The sequence below is a fragment of the Phyllobates terribilis genome, unplaced genomic scaffold, assembly GCF_046119375.1.
Source record: "Phyllobates terribilis strain yellow unplaced genomic scaffold, ASM4611937v1 Scaffold_11__3_contigs__length_659146591, whole genome shotgun sequence".
NCBI lineage: Eukaryota > Metazoa > Chordata > Amphibia > Anura > Dendrobatidae > Phyllobates > Phyllobates terribilis.
The window spans coordinates 331703128-331723965 of record NW_027362771.1 but is presented as its reverse complement, the minus strand read 5'-3'; the positions used below and the strand labels follow the sequence as shown (position 1 = coordinate 331723965).

At 42.5% G+C, this 20838-nt stretch overlaps 1 protein-coding gene across 1 annotated transcript in view; it reads right to left on the bottom strand.

Moving 5' to 3' along the window:
• The window catches only part of ACSBG1 (acyl-CoA synthetase bubblegum family member 1), an 82389-nt gene extending 62323 nt beyond the window's left edge, over nucleotides 1–20066 (bottom strand). The window contains exon 1 of the mRNA XM_073652686.1: nucleotides 19875–20066. The gene's annotated coding sequence lies outside the window, so the exon portion shown is untranslated. The remainder of the gene's footprint in view (nucleotides 1–19874) is intronic.
• Between the last annotated feature and the right edge of the window lie 772 nt (nucleotides 20067–20838).

The window sequence follows — 20838 nt, the reverse complement described above, 5'->3', positions numbered from 1 at the left end:
AGCCCACCTGGAGGCTCTGCCGTCACGTGCTGTGACCACCTGCCTGTCCTGAGACTCTTACCCGCTCACCTGGGAGCGTCCGCCTGCTACCTGCCTGCTAGCCTACCTGGAGGCTCTGCCGTCACCTGCTGTAACCACCTGCCTGTCCAGAGACTCTTGCCCACTCACCTGGGAGCGTCCACCTGCTACCTGCCTGCTAGCCTATCTGGAGACTTAGCCGTCACGTGCTGTGACCACCTGCCTGTCCAGAGACTCTTGCCCGCTCACCTGGGAGCGTCCACCTGCTACCCGCCTGCTAGCCTATCTGGAGGCTTAGCCGTCACTTGCCGTGACCACCCGCCGGTCAAGAGACTGTCCCAGTCACTTGCCGTGACCTCCTGCCCTTCTACCCAGAGACTGTCCCCGTCACTTGCCGTGACCTCCTGCCCTTCTACCCAGAGACTGTCCCCGTCACTTGCCGTGACTACCTGCCCGCCTACCCTGGGAGCCACCCGCTTCTTTACAAGGACTGCCCCTTTGTATCGTTGCTCAGAGGTTCCACCTCCCAGACCCGTTACAGTTGGCCTGTAGTAATTTTTTCAAATATGCTTGATGTAGCAGCCCTGAATTCATTCATTATTTATACAGAATTTCATGCAAGGAGGAAGGACAGGAGACGCCTATTCTTGAAGGACTTTTGCCATGAACTTGTAATGCCTCACATGATGGAGCGAAGCAACATGAAATGCTTGCCAAAGCAAACTAAAGAAGCAATGAAACAGTGTGGCGTACAGTTTCAGGATATTAAAGGCGCCAGGAGAAAGAAAACGAAAGCGTTGTTTCATTTGTCCAAGAAACGTAGTGAGGAAATCTGAGCGATATTGTACCACAACACATGTTTTTTGGTGTTTTCTACAAAAAATTATAATTAAAATGTTGTGCATTATTCATATCTTATTTTGCAATTTTGAAATAAACTTGTAAAAGTTATTTATGTGAGTTTCTCCATATGAAGTGCACGGAGAAACTAAAAAGGCCCCCATTACATAAAAGTGTAGATTTGTGACTGTAGCATCGGCGTCTCTGCCTCCTGCCGGGCAGAGAAGCCGTTCCCCTCACCGTCGCCGTCCTAGTCCGGCGTCTTCCTGCTCCCCTGCTGCTGTGGCGCGCACCGCAAGCGCTCCCTCCCTCTTAAAGGGGCCACGCACGCTGTCCTAAAGAGTCCCCGGCCAATGGCCGGAGAACTTCTCCTATATAAGGCTCCTCTTCCAAAATGGAGGTGCCTGTGCAAGGTTGTTGTTCCATGTGCTAACACTTGCTTCAGCCCTCAGGTCCTGCTGCCAGTCACTCCTGCCCGCCAGTCAGTCTTACAGTCCTGCCCGCCAGTCTGTCTACAGTCCAGCCCCCCAGTCTGTCTAATAGTTCTGCCCGCCAATTTGCCAGTTACCTGCCAGTAACCTGCCGTGCCCACCTGCCTGCCTACCTGGAGCACCTGCCAGTTACCTGCCATGCCCACCAGCCTGCCGACCTGGAGCACCTGCCAGTTACCAGCCGTGCCCTCCAGCCTGCCTATCCGGAGCACCTGTCTGGCTATCCGCGGTGTCCGCCTGCTTGCCTACCCGGAGCACCTGTCGTAATGTCTGCCATACCTGCCTGCTGATCTACCCGGACCACCCGTTTGCCTTCCTGCCGTGCTCATCTGCTGTACCAGTCAGTCCATGTCATCTGACCCGTGGGAGTCACCTGCTCTCACACAAGGTCGGTCCCAGAGTGGCACCTGGTTCACCTGCCCGGTCCCTCCCTGGTTCACGGAGTTGACTAAGCCACCGCGTGACCTGGGTCAGGCCAAGTAGGCACTTAGTCACGCCCCTCTGGTCCCTCCTTGCACCGAAGCGCAGAGGTTCCACCACCTGGACCTGTAACAGTGACGTCTCGCATGCTAGGGTTAAAGAACCAAGAGAGCATGAGCTTGGCAGGCAGCAACAGGGAACCCAGGAGGACCGCATAGGAAAGAGGGAAGTCAAGACTGAAGACCTCAAGCAGAAAAGCAGGAGGGTCGATCCGGACACTTACGGATGGAGATACTCTGCAGAAGCAGGCATGAGAAAGTGGGATGACAAGAAATTACACCCATTCTTTTTAGGCTTGTGGCAAAAACGGTGATAGAATTTCCAGAAAAGGGAGGATGCATAGATGTTCTTTTTAGGCATACATGATCTTTCCTTGGGGGCCTAATTCTTTAAATATGCAAGATACTACAATATATCTCTAGATCTTTTGATAGCAAGAATCTTGTTAACTTTATACTCTGCTTCAAGACCATAAAATGGCATCAGAAGATTTTGCAGAGGTGGTTAAGAGTCAGAGGCTTTAGGTGACACACATGAAAGGAGTTGTGTACTGCCAGACATTTAATGTGTCTTCTGTGAATGCAGCATATGTAGGATATGCGTAGGAGTATAGCATTTCACTTTGTTTATTAGCTGATGCACTTGAAATATTCTTAGCAAATTTCAATGGAGAAAATTGTCACAGCTATAATTATCTTCCATAAAGACATGGCTCTTCCCTTGCTCATTATTAACTTCCTTGCATATTTTGAACGAGTGCCTGGCAACAAAAAGATTAGCCACAATGAGTCCTGTAATAACCCATTTTCCAATCTTCCTTTGTAAGGCTTCCATCATTGCTGCGAATGACCCCTAGTACATCTGGAAATAATGAAATCTCTTTAAAATAGCAAATATAAATCCGTGAGAGAATCCTGGTCTGATTCAGAAAAAAACAACAACTATCTCCCCAAATCACCAATACCGTTGATTTTCTCGCTGGTCTTGATGAGGGAGGTGTAGTGGAGCCAGATGTTCCTGATTCATTAAGAGGTACAGGTGCATCTCACTAAATTAGAATATCATCAAAAAGTTTATTTATTTCCGTTCTTCAATACAAAAAATGAAACTCATATATTATATAGAGTCATAATAAACATAGTGATCTATTTCAAGTGTTTATTTCTGTTAATGTTGATGATTATGGCTTACAGCTAATGAAAACACAAAAGTCATTATCTCAGTAAATTAAAATAATTAACAAAAACACCAGCAAAGGCTTCCTAAGCGTTTAAAAAGGTCCCTTAGTCTGTTTCAGTAGGCTCCACAATCATGGGGAAGACTGCTGACTTGACAGATGTCCAGAAGGCAGTCATTAACACACTCCACAAGGTCCCAGAATTCCAATTTTCATTTGGAAATCAAGGTCCCAGAGTCTGGAAGAAGAGTGGAGAGGCCACAATCCAAGCTGCTTGAGGTCTAGTGTGAAGTTTCCACAATCAGTGATGGTTTGGGGAGCCATGTCATCTGCTGGTGTAGGTCCACTGTGTTTTATCAAGACCAAAGTCAGTTCAGCCGTCTACCAGTAAATTTTAAAGCACTTCATGCTTCCCTCTACCGACAAGCTTTTTGGATATGGGAATTTCATTCTCCAGCAGGACTTGGCACCTGTCCACACTGCCAAAAGTACCAATACCTGGTTTAAAAACAACAGTATCACTGTGCTTGATTGGCCAGCAAACTCGCCTGACCTTAACCCCATAGGGTATTGTCAAGAGGAAGATGAGAGACACCAGACCCAACAATGCCGACGAGCTGAAGGCTACTATCAAAGCAACCTGGGCTTCCATAACACCTCAGCAGTGCCACAGGCGCATCGCCTCCATGCCACGCTGCATTGATGCAGTAATTGATGCAAAAGGATCCCCGACCAAGTATTGAGTGCATTTACTGAACATACATTCCAGTAGGCCAACATTTCGGATTTTAAAAACATTTTTCAAGCTAATGTTATAAAGTATTCTAATTTACTGAGATAATGACTTTTGTGTTTTCATTGGCTGTAAGCCATAATCATCAACATTAACAGAAATAAACACTTGAAATAGATCACTCTGTTTGTAATGACTCTATATAATATGTGAGTTTTACTTTTAGTATTGAAGAACTGAAATAAATTAAGTTTTTGATGGTATTCTAATTTAGTGAGATGCACCTGTAATATGCCTCTTAATGTATCAGGAGCATCTGAGAAGTGGCGTGAGCTTCCGTATGCATCGCCACAAATCTTACTCCAGTCACAGACTGGAGTAAGATTTCTGGCATAAGGAACACATGGAGCTCAACATGAATTAGACGAACTGTGGCATCAAGTACCCACTGCACTCCTGTCCCACCCCAGCTCCACTCATTTTGGCGGAGCTAGGAGAAACTGGAGTGAAAATGCCAAAAGTCGCAAAATTTTGAACCTTTACAAAGCAATTCTGTCAAAAGTACTTTGATGAACCAGGGCCCATGTCCAGCTGTGGAACGTCTCTAGTATATATCACTGCTGTTTCACTGCTATCCGGTTGTTTTATTAACACATTCTATGGCATGTGCTACATTACTATCCTATTGCACTATACACTTACTACATGAAATGTGCTACATTGCAACTAAATTACAGTATATACAGTTGTGGACAAAAGTTTTGAGACTGACACAAGTTTTGGTTTTCAAAAAGTTTGCTGCTTCAGTGTTTTTAGATCTTTTGATATGATTGTGTAGCAACTCACTCGGGAAGAATAGGTAACACACTAAAAACTGCAACTGACCCTGCCAGTTCCTGTACAGACTTTAGATCTTGACCCGGCAGTCCCTAGTGGTTCCTGTGTCAGTTGAGATAGCTCGAACCACAGAATACACAATGGCAACTCAGACCTTTGCTGCCTGAAAGGCCATCAAATGTTTCACGTTCCCCCTAAAGAACCGGAGGGCAGAGCAAAGTGAAAATTACCTACAGAAGGGACGGTGTGCTGAAATAGAAAGACATGCCAGAGTGTCACGCAAGGTGTGGGAAAGACTTAGTGCAACACAAAGGGAAGAGGGAAAGGGAGCCCAGACGCTAGGGAAAGGAGGGAGTGGAGACCTCCTAGGCTGGTCTAGCATCACCCTGTCTCCCCTAACAACCCTATATTGGCTCTTCACCAATCGCCGCACGTGTGCCTGACGCATCAACCTCCAGAATAAGGGGTTGGGAAACATCGGGTTGACTGAGTATAGGTACAGCGGAAAAATGATTCTTTAAGAAAGAAAAAGCCTGGAGGGAAGCATCTGGCTATTTGGAAAAATCAGACCCCTTCTTAGTCATGTCAGTAAGGAGTTTCACAATTACAGAGTAATTTTGGATAAATTTCCGCTAAAAATTAGTAAAGCCCAGAAAACGTTGTAGAGCCTTCAGATTCTCGGGACGTCCCAATCAAGGTCTGCATTGATCTTCTCCCGATCAATCCGAAAACCCAAAAATGACAACAAGTACCCCAAAACTGCACCTCCTGAACAGCAAAAGCACATTTTTTCAGTTTGGCATAAAGTTTGTTATCCCTTAATATCTGGAGCACCTGCTAAACATGCCCCGATGTGTCTCAAAATCAGGTGAGTAAACCAAAAGATGGTCCAGATTGACCACCACAGACCTCCCCACCAAATGATGGAAAATATAATTTATGAAATGCTGGAATACGGCAGGTGTGTGGTGCATAACCAGACTCTCAAAATGTCCTTCTAGGGTATTGAACGCTGTTTTCCATTCGTCCCCTTCTCTGATTCTAACCAGATTGTAGGCTCCCCTTAAATCCAGCTTGAAGAATACCTTAGCTCCTACAACCTGGCTGAACAAATCAGGAATCAGAGGAAGAGGGTATGGATCACGGATGGTAATTTGATTTAATTCCTGGAAATCTAACAGGGATGTAGACCGCCGTCTTTTTTCTTCACAAAGAAAAACCCTGCCACCACGGGCGAAGATGAGGGTCTAATATATCCCTTCTCCAGACTTTTTGCAATTAAATACTTCATGGCTTGCCTCTCAGGGCCAGAAAGATTATACAGTCTGGACTTCGGTAGTTTAGCTCCAGGGGTCAGGTTAGTAGGAGAGTCCGAGAGCACGATGAGGAGGCAAATCCTGACACCCCCTCTCAGAAAAAACGTCCTCAAAACCAGACAGAAAAGCAGGTAATATTTCCGTAGAGACAGCAAGGAAAATATTTAAACAGTTCTCATGGCAGTAATTTCCCCATTCAATAATCTCCCCGGTTTGCCAATCCACCAATGGATTATGTTTAACAAGCCAAGGAATACCCAAAACAATAGGTGTGGGAAGATTGTCCAGGACATAGCAAGGGATTATTTCACAATGAACTGACCCCACCCTCAGTTTTACATTATGTACAATCTGAGTAAATGCTTTTTGTGCAAGTGGCGCCGAGTCGATGGCAAAGATGGAAATAAGTTCAGCTAAAGCTCAGCAAGCAAGACCATGAGTCTTCACAAACTCAGCATCAACCATGCTGACTCCGGCTCCACTGTCAACAAACACAGAAATTTTCTCGGTTTTGCTCTCTAGCACTACCTCTATTGACAGGACGAAGAGGGAACTGCAGGTTGGTAACAAATGAACCCCTTGTTTATCCAAATCCAGACTACCAAGAGTTAATCGAGTCTCCTTTTATTTAGGAATTGAAGGACAGGTCCCAAGAAAATGTCACTTTTTCCCACAAAAAAATACGCCTTTTTTTCCTGCAAATCTCCTGGGAGATGTATGATGTTGAGACACCCTCTAACTGCATGGGTTCCTCCACCTCCCCAGTACTGGCTCAACCCCAGACTGCTCCCCTGGCAGAGGTACACAACCCCGACAAGAAGGCCTCAGAGAAAGTGGTTCACACGTCTATCCCAAAGGCGTCTATCAAGACGTATGGCCAACGACATGGCAGCCCCAAGGACTGAGCGGTTCCATATACTGCGAAGACATCTTTCAACCTTTCAGTAAGCCCCTCACAAAATTCCTTCTAAGGGCTGAGACATTTGATTTGGAATCTGTTGCCCATCTACGGAATTCCGAACTGTACGTATCCGCTGACCGAATCCCCCGCTGAAGGCGACGTAGCCTACACTCAGCCAAGGCGACTCGGTCAGGGTCATCAAAGAAAAGGGCAAGAGCCCCGAAAAAACCCTCCACAGACTGGAGACAAACCGGGTCCTGTGGTAAGGAAAATGCCCACAACTGAGGATCTCCCTGCAGTAGAGAGATCACAATACCAACTCGTTGCTCCTCATTTCCGGAGGAGTAAGGACGAAGTTTAAAATACAGTTTGCAGGCCTCTTTGAAAACAAAAAACTTGTCCCTACCTCCTGAAAACCTGTCTGGGATGGCAACCTTGTGTTCAGACTGGACAGGCCTACCTGCAGAGACCCCCACATTGGCGACCTGTAACTGCTGATGCTGCTGCTGAACCTCACAGCAGAGGTTATTCACATCCAAAGACAGAGAGCGGAACTGCTGCGAGCTCTGCAACTGAACCCATAGCAAGGGAGAAAGGGAAAAAAAGTCCATGCCCAAAAACACACAGAAAAAAAAAAAAAACAAAGTGTCAGTTTATTTTTTTCTTCCTTTTCAAAATGTACTCGGCCGGCGATAATGTCACACAAGGTGTGGGAAAGACTTAGTGCAACACAAAGGGAAGAGGGAAAGGGAGCCCAGACTCTAGGGAAAGGGGGGAGTGGAGACCTCCTAGGCTGGTGTAGTGTCACGCTGTTTCCCCTAACAACCCTATATTGGCTCTTCACCAATCGCCGCACGCGTGTCTCGCCCTGTTTTTCCCTGGCATATGGCTAAGGCTATGGAAGGGAGGAGATGAGAACTAGTCGATCCCCGCTGAACACTAAAGACAACAAGGGAGGACAAACAGGGGGAAATTGATTAGCTTAAGATGACTCCAGACAAATGCACACACGTCCTCAAGCTCCAGAGAGGAAGAAGTACTGCTCTTGCTAAAGCCTTCACAAGGAGTAATGAATATTGCCGGCACCTCCCTCTGGAACACAGCAGGGATTTATACACCCAGGCCAGTGTGTTAATTAGCCAGAGGAAGGTAGCCGCTGGGTCCTAGAGACAGCCTCTAAGAATATGTCTGTAATGCCAAACGTAGAGATCTCCTGCAACCCACTGCAGGACGACTGTCTGTCACTTCTGACACACCCGTGACACAGAGTGAGTAAAACAAACCACAAAATACAAAATAAAGGATTAAGTACGTACTTTTAGAGAAAATGCAGCCTACTTCCTAAAAAAGAAACAAAAGATAGGTGCATGGTAAAGAACATAAACAGCAGACAGATAAACCCAGGCTGGTCTTTCACTGACTGGCTTAAACTACAGCAGTGTGGCCAGACATTCAAATTACTCCTAGATCATTTAGAGAAGTTGCTCTTGGAGGATGTTTAGATGCCCTTCTTTATTCATTTCAATGTTTTTAGGCAACACATATTCATCAACTCAGTATGCTTTACAGTGGCATGTAAAAGTTTGTGTACCCCTGGTCAAATTATTGTTATTGTGAACAGTTAAGCAAGTGAAAGCATGAAATGATCTCTAAAAGGGCTAAAGTTAAAGATAACACGTTTCCTTTGTATTTCAGGCAAAAAAATCTATATATATATATTGTCATTTTATATATTTTAAAAATTACATAAAGTAAAATGGGTGGATGTAAAAGTTTGGGCACCCTTGGAGATTTGTGTGCTCAGATAACGTTGACCAAGGTTTCAGACCTTAATTAGCCTGTTAGAGTTATGGCTTGTTCATTATCATTGTTAAGAAAAGCCAGTTGATGCAAATATCCCAGCTTTATAAAAACCCAGCCGCTTCTACCCTTGTGCCAAAAAAAAAGCAGACATGGGTTCTTCTAAGCAGCAGCCTAGCACTCTGAAAATGAAAATAGTGGAGGCCCACAAAGCAGGAGAAGGCTATAAGAAGATAGCAAAGTGTTTTCAAGTTGCCCTTTCCTCAATTCGAAATGTAATTAAGAAATGGTAGCTAACTGGAACGGTGAAGGTCAAGATAAGGTCTGGAAGACCAAGCAAAATTTCAGTGAGAGCTGCTCGTAGGATTGCTAGAAAGGCAAATCAGAACCCCCACTTGACTGCAAAAGACCTTCAGAAAGATTTAGCCGACTCTGGAGATGTGGTACATTGTTCTACTGTTCAGAGACACTTGCACAAATCTGGCCTTCACGGAAGAGTCTTCAGAAGAAAATCTCTCCTGCGTCCTCACCATCAAATTCAGTGTCATAAGTATGCAAGGAACATCTAAACAAGCCTGATGCATCTTGGAAACAAGTCCTGTGGACCAATGAGGTTAAAATAGAACTCTTTGGCCACAACGATCAAAGGTATATGTGGACAGAAAAGGGCACAGAATTTCAGGAAAAGAATATCTCACCAACCATTAAGCATGGGGGTGGATCAATCATGCTTTGGGGTTGTGTTGCAGCCAATAGCACGGAGAACATTTCACCGGTAGAGGGAAGAATGGATTCAACGAAATTTCAACAAATTCTTCATGCAAACATAACACCATCTGTAAAAAAGCTGACGTTGAAAAGAGGATGGCTTCTACAAATGGATAATGATACTAAACACATGTCAAAATCCACAATAGACTACCTCAAATGGCGCAAACTGAAGGTTTTACAATGGCCCTCACAGTTCCTTCATCTGAACATCATTGAAAATCTGTGTCTAGACTCCAAAATAGCACTGCATGCAAGACGACGCAGGAATTTCACAGAACTGGAATAATTTTCCAAGGAATAATGGATGAAAATCCCTCAAGAAAGAATTGAAAGGCTCGTGGCTGGCTGCAAAAAGAGTTTACCAGCTGTGATACTTGCAAAAGGGGGTACTACTAGGCACGAACGATGCAGAGTGCCCAAACTTTTGCATCTGCCCATTTTCCTTTTTGTAATTTTTAAAATGTAAAAAATGACAATATTTTTTTTTTTTTGCCTAAAATACAAAGGAAATGTGTCATTTTCAACTTAAGCCCTTTTAGAGATCATTTCATCTTCAACTTACTTAACTGTTCACAGTAATTTTGACCAGGGGTGCCCAAACTTTTACATGACACTGTACTTTTGGCATGACACAGGACTCATGGTAGCGCTCACCTTTACTTCCCCAGACTATCATTCTGCCAGATGTCCCAAACCATCTACAAGGGGGTCCATCAAAGAAAATAACTACCCCAGTCCTCACAGTTCAATCCCTTTTCTTCAAACAGACTTATTTTCTTTGATGAAGCCCCATTTAGACTGTTTTAGGACATGTGGAAGAATGATTGTTCAGTCTAAAAAGTTTTGTCCACGACTGTATATGATGTAATTTAGTTTTAATATAGTACATGCCATGTAGTAAATGTATAATGCGTTGGGATAGTAATGTAGCACCTGCCCTAGAAAATGTACATTACCGTATAGTAGTTATACATTTATATATATATATATATATATATATATATATATATATATATATACTAGAGATGTTCCACAGCTGGACATATCGTTTACTTTTCTGAATCAGACCGGAATTTTCTTGGACATTATTGGACATATATGGACATTATTTACCGATATTTTAGCATGCAGTCCCAACAATGATCGCAACCTTTCAAGAGAAAAATTGTAAAATGGGTTATTACAAGACTCATTTTGGCTGATCTTTGTGTTGCCGGGCCTCATGTCAAAAGATCTAGAGGTAAATTGTAGTATCTTGCAGATTTAAAGAATTAGATTCCTGAGGAAACATCAAAAACATTGACATCTTGGATCCACGTCCCTGAAACTCCCCAGATCATAATCCCATTGAGAATTGTAGTCAAACCTCAAATAGCCAGTGGGCAACCAAAAAAATAGAGTTGTCAAGTTCTGTTGGGTGCATGGGAGATGTGGCCTTGGTGTTGCACAGCCAAATGGGAGGAGTATGGTGCCAGCATTTTCTGATTTCTTCAAACACAATAGGACAGCATGACCTCTCTTAGAAGACAACAGTGGGCCACAGCCTCGCACGAACAAGTAATTGACCCCCTGGTTGGTCACTCCCATTTCTGCCCCCAGGATGGCCCCAGTTTCCCTCCCCTTGGGTCTGGTATCTGAAACTCCAAAACCTATGGTGGATCATAACTTCTCAAACGAAAATCACAGGGAGGCTGTTTTGGCACCATCGGATCCATCTGGGCCTTTGTTACACTTGGAGACAAAACAAGGCTTTGCTATCTAGCTTCTAATAGCTGTTCTACGTATCACCTCCACCCCAGGGTGCTAGAAGGGGTCGAGACCCCGGCTGGCATTTGTCCTGTTCCCGAGATCACAAAAATGTAACTGGTATATGACTAGAATGTACGATAACTCCATAACTCCTTATGAAATTATGGCTCCCATCCATTTTGGGAGATCCTTTGAAGCAGTTCAGCAGCTTTGGCTCCCAGAAGGGGATCATCCTGCCAAAAATGCCTTGTTTTCAGCCAGGCTGCTAGGGGTGTGAGTTTCTCCACTTGGAGGTGTTGAAGCTGGACCACCTTCTAAGCCAGGTGTCCTGTCTCAGCTTCACATTTTGAAGGCGGTCTATAATCTCGGACAGGATATGACACAGTTGATTGGCATGCAATTATACAGTGGTGGCCAAAAGTATTGTCACCCCTGCAATTCTGTCAGATAATACTCAGTTTCTTCCTGAAAATGATTGCAATCACAAATTCTTTGGTATTATTATCTTCATTTAATTTGTCTTCAATGAAAAAACACAAAAAGAATTGTCCTAAAGCCAAATTGGATATAATTCCACACCAAACCTAAAAAAGGGGGTGGACAAAAGTATTGGCACTGTTTGAAAAATCATGTGATGCTTCTCTAATTCGTGTAATTAACAGCACCTGTAACTTACCTGTGGCACCTAACAGGTGTTGGCAATAACTAAATCACACTTGCAGCCAGTTAACATGGATTAAAGTTGACTCAACCTCTGTCCTGTGTCCTTGTGGTAGACATTGAGCATGGAGAAAAGAAAGAAGACCAAAGAACTGTCTGAGGACTTGAGAAACCAAATTGTGAGGAAGCATGAGCAATCTCAAGGCTACAAGTCCATCTCCAAAGACCTGAATGTTCCTGTGTCTTCCGTGCGCAGTGTCATCAAGAAGTTTAAAGCCCATGGCACTGTGGTTAACCTCCCTAGATGTGGACGGAAAAGAAAAATTGATGAGAGATTTCAACGCAAGATTGTGCGGATGGTGGATAAAGAACCTCGACTAACATCCAAACAAGTTCAAGCTGCCCTGCAGTCCGAGGGTACAACAATGTCAACCCGCACTATCCGTCGACGTCTGAATGAAAAGGGACTGTATGGTAGGATACCCAGGAAGACCCCACTTCTTACCCCGAGACATAAAAAAGCCAGGCTGGAGTTTGCCAAAACTTACCTGAGAAAGCCTAAAACGTTTTGGAAGAATGTTCTCTGGTCAGATGAGACAAAAGTAGAGCTTTTTGGGAAAAAGCATCAACATAGAGTGTACAGGATAAAAAAAGAGGCATTCAAAGAGAAGAACACGGTCCCTACAGTCTAACATGGCGGAGGTTCCCTGATGTTTTGGGGTTGCTTTGTTGCCTCTGGCACTGGACTGTTTGACTGTGTGCATGGCATTATGAAGTCTGAAGACTACCAACAAATTTTGCAGCATAATGTAGGGCCCAGTGTGAGAAAGCTGGGTCTCCCTCAGAGGTCATGGGTCTTCCAGCAGGACAATGACCCAAAACACACTTCCAAAAGCACTATAAAATGGTTTGAGAGAAAGCACTGGAGACTTCTAAGGTGGCCAGCAATGAGTCCAGACCTGAATCCCATAGAACACCTGTGGAGAGAGCTCAAAATGGCAGTTTGGAGAAGGCACCCTTCAAATATCAGGGACCTGGAGCAGTTTGCCAAAGAAGAATGGTCTACAATTCCAGCAGAGCATTGTAAGAAACTCATTGATGGTTACCGGAAGCGGTTGTTCGCAGTTATTTTGGCTAAAGGTTGTGCAACCAAGTATTAGGCTGAGGGTGCCAATACTTTTGTCTGGCCCATTTTTGGAGTTTTGTGTGAAATGATCAATGATTTGATGTTTGCTTCATTCTCTTTTGTGTTTTTTCCTTGCAAGCAAATTAAATGAAGATAATAAGACCAAAGAATTTGTGATTGCAATCATTTTCAGGAAGAAACTGAGTATTATCTGACAGAATTGCAGGGGTGCCAATACTTTTGGCCACCACTGTATCCCCCATATTCTTCACAGACAGTAAGAGTTTTTGCAGTTTCAAAGGTTAGAAAAGGTCAGATCCTGGAGATGTTTTCAAAGTGCAGGTGACATAAGCAAGCGAATGACTGAATATAGAGAATAAAGGAAAGTTTTGTTTCAAATATGACCCCAAGACTACTGCTTGGGAGTTATGGTTGAACCACCCAAGGCAATTGCAATATTGGAATTGGGAAGGATAGTGGAGGGATTAAACACTAGAATTTCAGTTTTAGAGAGATTCAGTTTCAGATAGAGGGAGGACATGATGTTAGAGACAGCAGACAGACAAGCCCTTGTATTTTGTATTAAGGTGGGGGTAATCTCAGGAAAATAGTGTAAAATTGGGTGTCATCAGCATAGAGATGGTACTAGAAACCAAATCGGCTGATGGTTTGTCCAATAGAGGCAGTGTATAGAGAAAGAAGGAGGGTGCCTAGGACTGAACCTTGAGGAACTCCAACAGTAAGGGAAAGAGCAGAGGAAGAAGGGCCAGCAAATTATACAGTGAAGGAGTGATCTGAGAGGGAAGAGAGCCAGGAGAGAGCGGAATCTTTGAGGCCGATAGAGCAGAGCATAGTGAAGAGGAGCTGGTGATCCAAATCAAATGCTGCAGAGAGATCCAGGAGAATCAGCAGGGAATAGTGACCATTGGATTTAGCTGTTAGTAGATTGTTAGAGATTTTAGTAAGGGCAGTTTTTGTAGAGTGTGAAGAGCAGAAACCCGAATGTAAAGGTCCACGAAGAGAGTTATCTGAGAGATAGCTGATTAGATGAAAGTGGAACAAGCGTACCGGCAGTTTAGAGATGAAGGGGAGATTAGAGACCGGTCTGTAGTTTGCAGAGCAGTTCTGATTCAGGGATGGAATTTTTTTAGTAAAGGAGTTATGACGGCATGATTGAATGAGAAAGGAAAGATTCCGTAACAAAGAGAAAGGTTAAATATTTTAGTTATGTGGGCAGTGACAGCTGGGAAGAGGGACTGAAGGAGATGTAAGGGAATAGGGACATTGGTGCAGGTTGTAGGGCAAGAAGAAGTGAGAAGCCCGATAACTCCTTCTTCTGTGACCTCTTCAAAGGTGGAAAATGAACTTGAGATGCGGGAGGGAAGGGGGTCCAAGCTGTGAGGGGATTGTGAGAAAATGTCCTGATGGATATGGTTGCCTTTATCTTGGAAATAAGTGGCCAGATCGTTAGCACTGAGGTTGGTGTCAGGGGCCTGATCTTTAGGGCTCAGGGTGGAGTGGAAAATTTAGAGAGTAATTTTGGATTGTAAGATAGTGATGTGATAAGGGTGGTGAAGTAGGCTTGTTTGGCTAGATGGATAGAAGTCTTCTGCTGAAAATGATTTTCTCCACTAATACACCACTGGAGAAAACATGTTTACAGCGTGTGTCAGGGTTGCCGTCATCTGTGTTGGGTCTTTCTGCATGTAGGGGGTGCGGCTTCATCCTGTGAACTTCTCTTATTATAATGTGACAATGTGATGTCTGGGCAGGAGAGGGAGGAAATTGGAGCTAAGGATGACTGTAGATTGTTCATAAGCTGCTAGATATTGATGGCACATAGAATTCTGTAAGTCGGGGTGTCCTGAGCAGGGTTACAGTTCTTGACACAGAAAGATAGAAGGTTGTGGTCAAAGAGTGAGAAATAGTAAAGTTATACACTGAGAAGAGCCAGGTCCAGTGTATTCCTTTCCTCATGTGTAGGAGAGTTAGTAAGCTGTGAAAGGCCCAGAGAAGAGGTTAGAGAAAGAAGATGAGTAGCAGATGCAGAGAGTGGATTATCAATGGGGATGTTAAAGTCCCTCATGATGAGAGTAGGAGTGTCACAGGATCGAAAGCTTTGAAACCAGTTGGCAAAGTGATCCAGGAACTAGTTGTTTCTGCCCAGAGGCTGATACACAACCGCCACTCACAGGGAGAAGGGTTTGAAGAGTCTAGCGGTATGAACCTCAAAGCGAGAGTACCGGGGTATAACCTGGAAAGCACATTGTGAAGAAAGGAGCAGACTAACACCTCCACCTTGTCGGCTGTCAAGCCTGAGAAACATATTGCCCACCATACGAGAGACCGTCATCAGTGGTGGTGTCCGACTACTGCATCCAGGTTTCAGTGAGAGCCAGAAGGTTAAGGGAATTAGAAAGGAAGAAGTCGTGAATGTAAGGGAGTTTGTTACACTGACCGTGATGTTCAGAGGGCACAATTGAAAGAGACAAATATTTATGATTGTACTTTAGTAACCATACAAACATCTGACTAAAAGAACTAAAAACACTGAAGCAGCAAACGCTGTGAAATCCAAAATTTGTGTCTCAAAAGATTTGGCCATGACTCTACATACTGTATGGCAAGTGCTACATTACTATCCTGTCACATTTTGCACTTACTATATGGTAAGTGTTGCATCCCTATTTTGTCACATTGTACAATTACTATATGGCATATGCTACATCACTATTCTGTCATATTGTACACTTACTATATGGCATATGCTATATTGCACCTTTATTACTATCCCATTACATTACATACTTACTACATGGCATGTGCTATATTACAACTACATTCATATCCATTATACCAATACATGGTATGCACTACAGTACAACTCCATTACATAACAGACATACTCAATGGGAGGTGGTATATCACTATCCTATTCCTATTACATGTGAGTACACAGAAAGTACAGGGCCTCTCTAAAAAAATCAGTATAGGAACCTTTTGTTTTTAGTTCATTGTAGACCATTCATTTTTGCCTCTCTCAGAACTCACCAGTAATCGTGATCTATGTGAGTAATTATCTCATACCCAACATCCTATCTACTAGAAGCAGTGATGGCAGTGGGCTGCCTATGTTTATGTGGTAGATGCACCCTTGTATTATTACATTATACACATATTATGTGGCAGCTGCTACATTACTATGCCTATACACATACCATATGGCAGATGATACATTACTGTCCTATTTTTTACACCTTCCATATGTCATATTACTATCGCACTACATGAGATACTTGTTATATGGCAGGTGGTACACTACTATTCACTACATTCTACATATTCTGCATGCCATGTACTACTTTATTACCCTCATTCATTAGACACATACTATAGGTGAGCACTGCATTACTATTCCATCACGTCATCCAGCATTTACAAGGACTGATACTTCCAGAATAACTTTCAGCATAACTCAGGCGACCGGTTTTCTATATGTTTGTTAAATTCAATTCAGATAATAACTAAATTCAGAGAATGACTAAATTCTGCCATTAATGCAGTACATTCATTCTTCTCTATGTCATTTTGTCTCCATTATTATATCCTTTACCTGCTGTTGAAAACTCGGATATTATCTTAAGCTATCTTCCTGCAGTGAAGTCTTCCAAATGATGTAAGTTTAGTTGTAGAGCAAATGTAAAATCTACTGATAACAGAAATCATTCACTAAAGATCATCCGACATTTGGGACTGATGAAATAGTCAGGTCATTTACAAGACAACAGTGTGCTTTAACAATAATCGCTGTGTCACGGTTCTGTGCTGCCATTCTATGAGGCCCAGAGAAAGGAGAAGAGTAAGGAAGGGTATGTGCACACGGCATCTTTTTCAGGTTGACTTTTGCCTGGACCCCTCTTGAAAAAGCGCTCAATAAATGATGAAAATAAAGAACATATGTCCAGCAATGTCAAAGTGACTTGGTGGGCATATATTCTGTCTTTTATAACTGTATAACCACTTCAAGCATCAAAAGCTGTGAAGTGGCAAAAAGAAGTGACTTGACCATTCTTGAGACGGCTTGACTCGGAAACCGTCACTATTTTATACAGTACAGACCAAAAGTTTGGACACACCTTCTCATTTAAAGATTTTTCTGTATTTTCTTGACTATGAAAATTGTACATTCACACTGAAGGCATCAAAACTATGAATTAACACATGTGGTATTATATACTTAACAAAAAAGTGTGAAACAACTGAAAATATGTCTTATATTCTAGGTTCTTCAAAGTAGCCACCTTTTGCTTTGATGACTGCTTTGCACACTCTTGGCATTTTCTTGATGAGCTTCAAGAGGTAGTCACCAGAAATGGTCTTCCAACAATCTTGAAGGAGTTCCCAGAGATGCTTAGCACTTGTTGGCCCTTTTGCCTTCACTCTGCGGTCCAGCTCACCCCAAACCATCTCGATTGGGTTCAGATCTGGTGACTGTGGAGGCCAGGTCATCTCGCGTAGCACCCCATCACTCTCCTTGGTTAAATAGCCCTGGAGGTGTTTGGGGTCATTGTCCTGTTGAAAAATAAATGATGGTCCAACTAAACGCAAACCAGATGGAATAGCATGCCGCTGCAAGATGCTGTGGTAGCCATGCTGGTTCAGTATGCCTTAAATTTTTTGAATAAATCCCCAACAGTGTCACCAGCAAAGCACCCCCACACCATCACACCTCCTCCTCCATGCTTCACGGTGGGAACCAGGCATGTAGAGTCCATCCCCTCACCTTTTCTGAGTCGCACAAAGACACGGTGGTTGGAACCAAAGATCTCAAATTTGGACTCATCAGACCAAAGCACAGATTTCCACTGGTCTCATGTCCATTCCGTGTGTTCTTTAGCCCAAACAAGTCTCTTCTGCTTGTTGCCTGTCCTTAGCAGTGGTTTCCTAGCAGCTATTTTACCATGAAGGCCTGCTGCACAAAGTCTCCTCTTAACAGTTGTTGAAGAGATGTGTCTGCTGCTAGAACTCTGTGTGGCATTGACCTGGTCTCTAATCTGAGCTGCTGTTAACTCGGATAAACTTATCCTCAGAAGCAGAGGTGACTCTTGGTCTTCCTTTCCTGGGGCGATCCTCATGTGAGTCAGTTTCTTTGTAGCGCTTGATGGTTTTTGCAACTGCACTTGTGGACACTTTCAAAGTTTTCCCAATTTTTCGCACTGATTGACCTTCATTTCTTAAAGTAATGATGGCCACTCATTTTTCTTTACTTAGCTGCATTTTTCTTGCCATAATACAAATTCTAACAGTCTATTCAGTAGGACTATCAGCTGTGTATCCACCAGACTTCTGCACAACACAACTGATGGTCCCAACCCCATTTATAAGGCAAGAAATCCCACTTACTAAACCTGACAGGGCACACCTGTGAAGTGAAAACCATTTCCGGTGACTACCTCTTGAAGCTCATCAAGAGAATGCCAAGAGTGTGCAAAGCAGTCATCAAAGCAAAAGGTGGTTACTTTGAAGTACCTAGAATATAAGACATATTTTCAGTTGTTTCACACTTATTTGTTAAGTATATAATTTCACATGTGTTAATTCATAGATTTGATGCCTTCAGTGTGAATGTACAATTTTCATAGACATGAAAATACAGAAAAATCTTTAAATGAGAAGGTGTGTCCAAACTTTTGGTCTGTACTGTATATGAAATAAAAAAAGGACAAAAATGACAAAGTAGATGTGTCAGGAAAAACACTGCCAGCATTTTCCGGAAGCATCTTCTGCATCAAAAACTATGTGGGTACGCTGGGGTCTATAAGACGCCATGTGCACATAACCTATGTGTAAATTATGAAGAGTCCTAGTAAAGTGCCATACTTTGCACCATTGTACAGTACCTTACATGGGTGATGCAAAATTTACCAATATTGACTCATTCCATTCATTATTTAAAGGGGTTGTCTCACAAACAAAGTACATTTTAATTAATAGATTTTGTAATAAAAATAAGTTCCACAATTGGATGTATTAAAAATAAATGTTCCTGTGCTGAAATAATCTTATAAATGTGCCCCTGCTATGTACTGTTTTTTAAGCAATATCTTACCCCCAAAAAAGAATCAGCTGTGATCCCCTGCTGTAATATCTGTATACTCTTTTGCGTCCTCCCCTGCCCAGGAGCTGTGGTATGATCAGACCATGTTCCTGCACGGTCAGACACAGCCATTACACAGTACACAGCAGGGGCACAGTTTATAAGATTATCTCAGCACAGGAACATTTTATTTAAACACATCCAATTGTGGAAAATATTATTATTCCAAGATCTAGTGATTAAAATGTTGATTAAAATTAACTTTGTTCCTGGGAAAACCCATTTAATAAATGTTTCACCCTTGGAAAATCGTACTATATCCCAGTTGTCAATCCTATGGTATATAAGAAATATTGCACTCCAAATGCCCAATGAAAGGGATATAACGTTATTGAGATAGCAAAACAAAAAAAAGTCACTTTTCGGTCTAACAATAAGACCTTCGTCAGGCAAAGGAATACATAAAGAAAAAAAACAATATAAGCTAACATGAGAAAGACACAAATGAAATATTTGTATACATGAGTAGAGCATAGCATATATGTGAGTTGACTTAGTTACATAAAAATATAACACATGCAAATAATGCAGGGTATATATTTGCATACAGCAAATCTCTAACCCTAATCTAATAAAGAGTCCTAAGAAGAGTGTTAAATCGAAACAGTTAAAAGTCAGATACTAATGAAGAATCACCTATGAAAAGTAAGTCAAAGTACAATGAATTGTTTAATATAGTCATTGTTTAAATGTAGTGTTATGTGCATGGCATAATTCTTTTGAAATTATTCTTCTTCCATGTTTTTTCTATAGAGAACATCTGCAATGTCTCATTCCTATACTGCAATGCTTGATGTGACCCAAAATGCAATATTTACCTGGGAGGTAAAGGAAACTTGCTGGGTGATTCTCAGTGGGAATATTATCAGCACATTTATATTATTTTTAATCCACAAGACACTGGACTAGACACCAAAGACGTTTCTCCCATGGGAAGTTGCTTGCACTTGTCTAGCATATGTTTGGATTTCTTCAAAGTTCTTGCTTTCTCCCTGTTTTGGACATGTGAGGAATTTCAATGAGAACTAAGCTCTTTTACATGCAAATCCGACCTTTCTCCACACATTGGCCAATCAGTGATATTTTCCAAGTAGTGGAAATCTGCCTCTCTATAAGTCATTGTGCGGACGGATAAAAGAGACACAGTGGAATTAGGATGAGATTTAGAGCGCTGAACAAGCAGATCTTTGTGAGACGTTGAGGCTTACAATCTTTCCCCAATGCCTTTCCCTGAACAGCAGCCAATAGTGCTAAAGAATTCATTGTGGCCATTATTAAAAGCGGGGAACACTTCAATTAGGATTTTTCAGTACAATAAGAAATTTTGTACTATTTTTTTTCAGTTAACTAATGAGACTTTTATTTTCTTTCAGCTGGATACATATTGATGATAAGTAACTTTTCTAATTGATACTGTCATGAGCATAGGGAAGTACAAACACCCTGATTTTATATTATGGTTGTTGTATCGGTCTTTTTATTCTCTCAAATAATATTTTTCACCTTTTAATCACTTAGCATAAACTTCAGTGTACAGTGGTGGCCAAAAGTATTGGCACCCCTGCAATTCTGTCAGATAATACTCAGTTTCTTCCTGAAAATGATTGCAATCACAAATCCTTTGGTATTATTATCTTCATTTAATTTGCTTGCAAGGAAAAAACACAAAAGAGAATGAAGCAAAAATCAAATCATTGATCATTTCACAAAAAACTCCAAAAATGGGCCAGACAAAAGTATTGGCACCCTTAGCCTAATACTTGGTTGCACAACCTTTAGCCA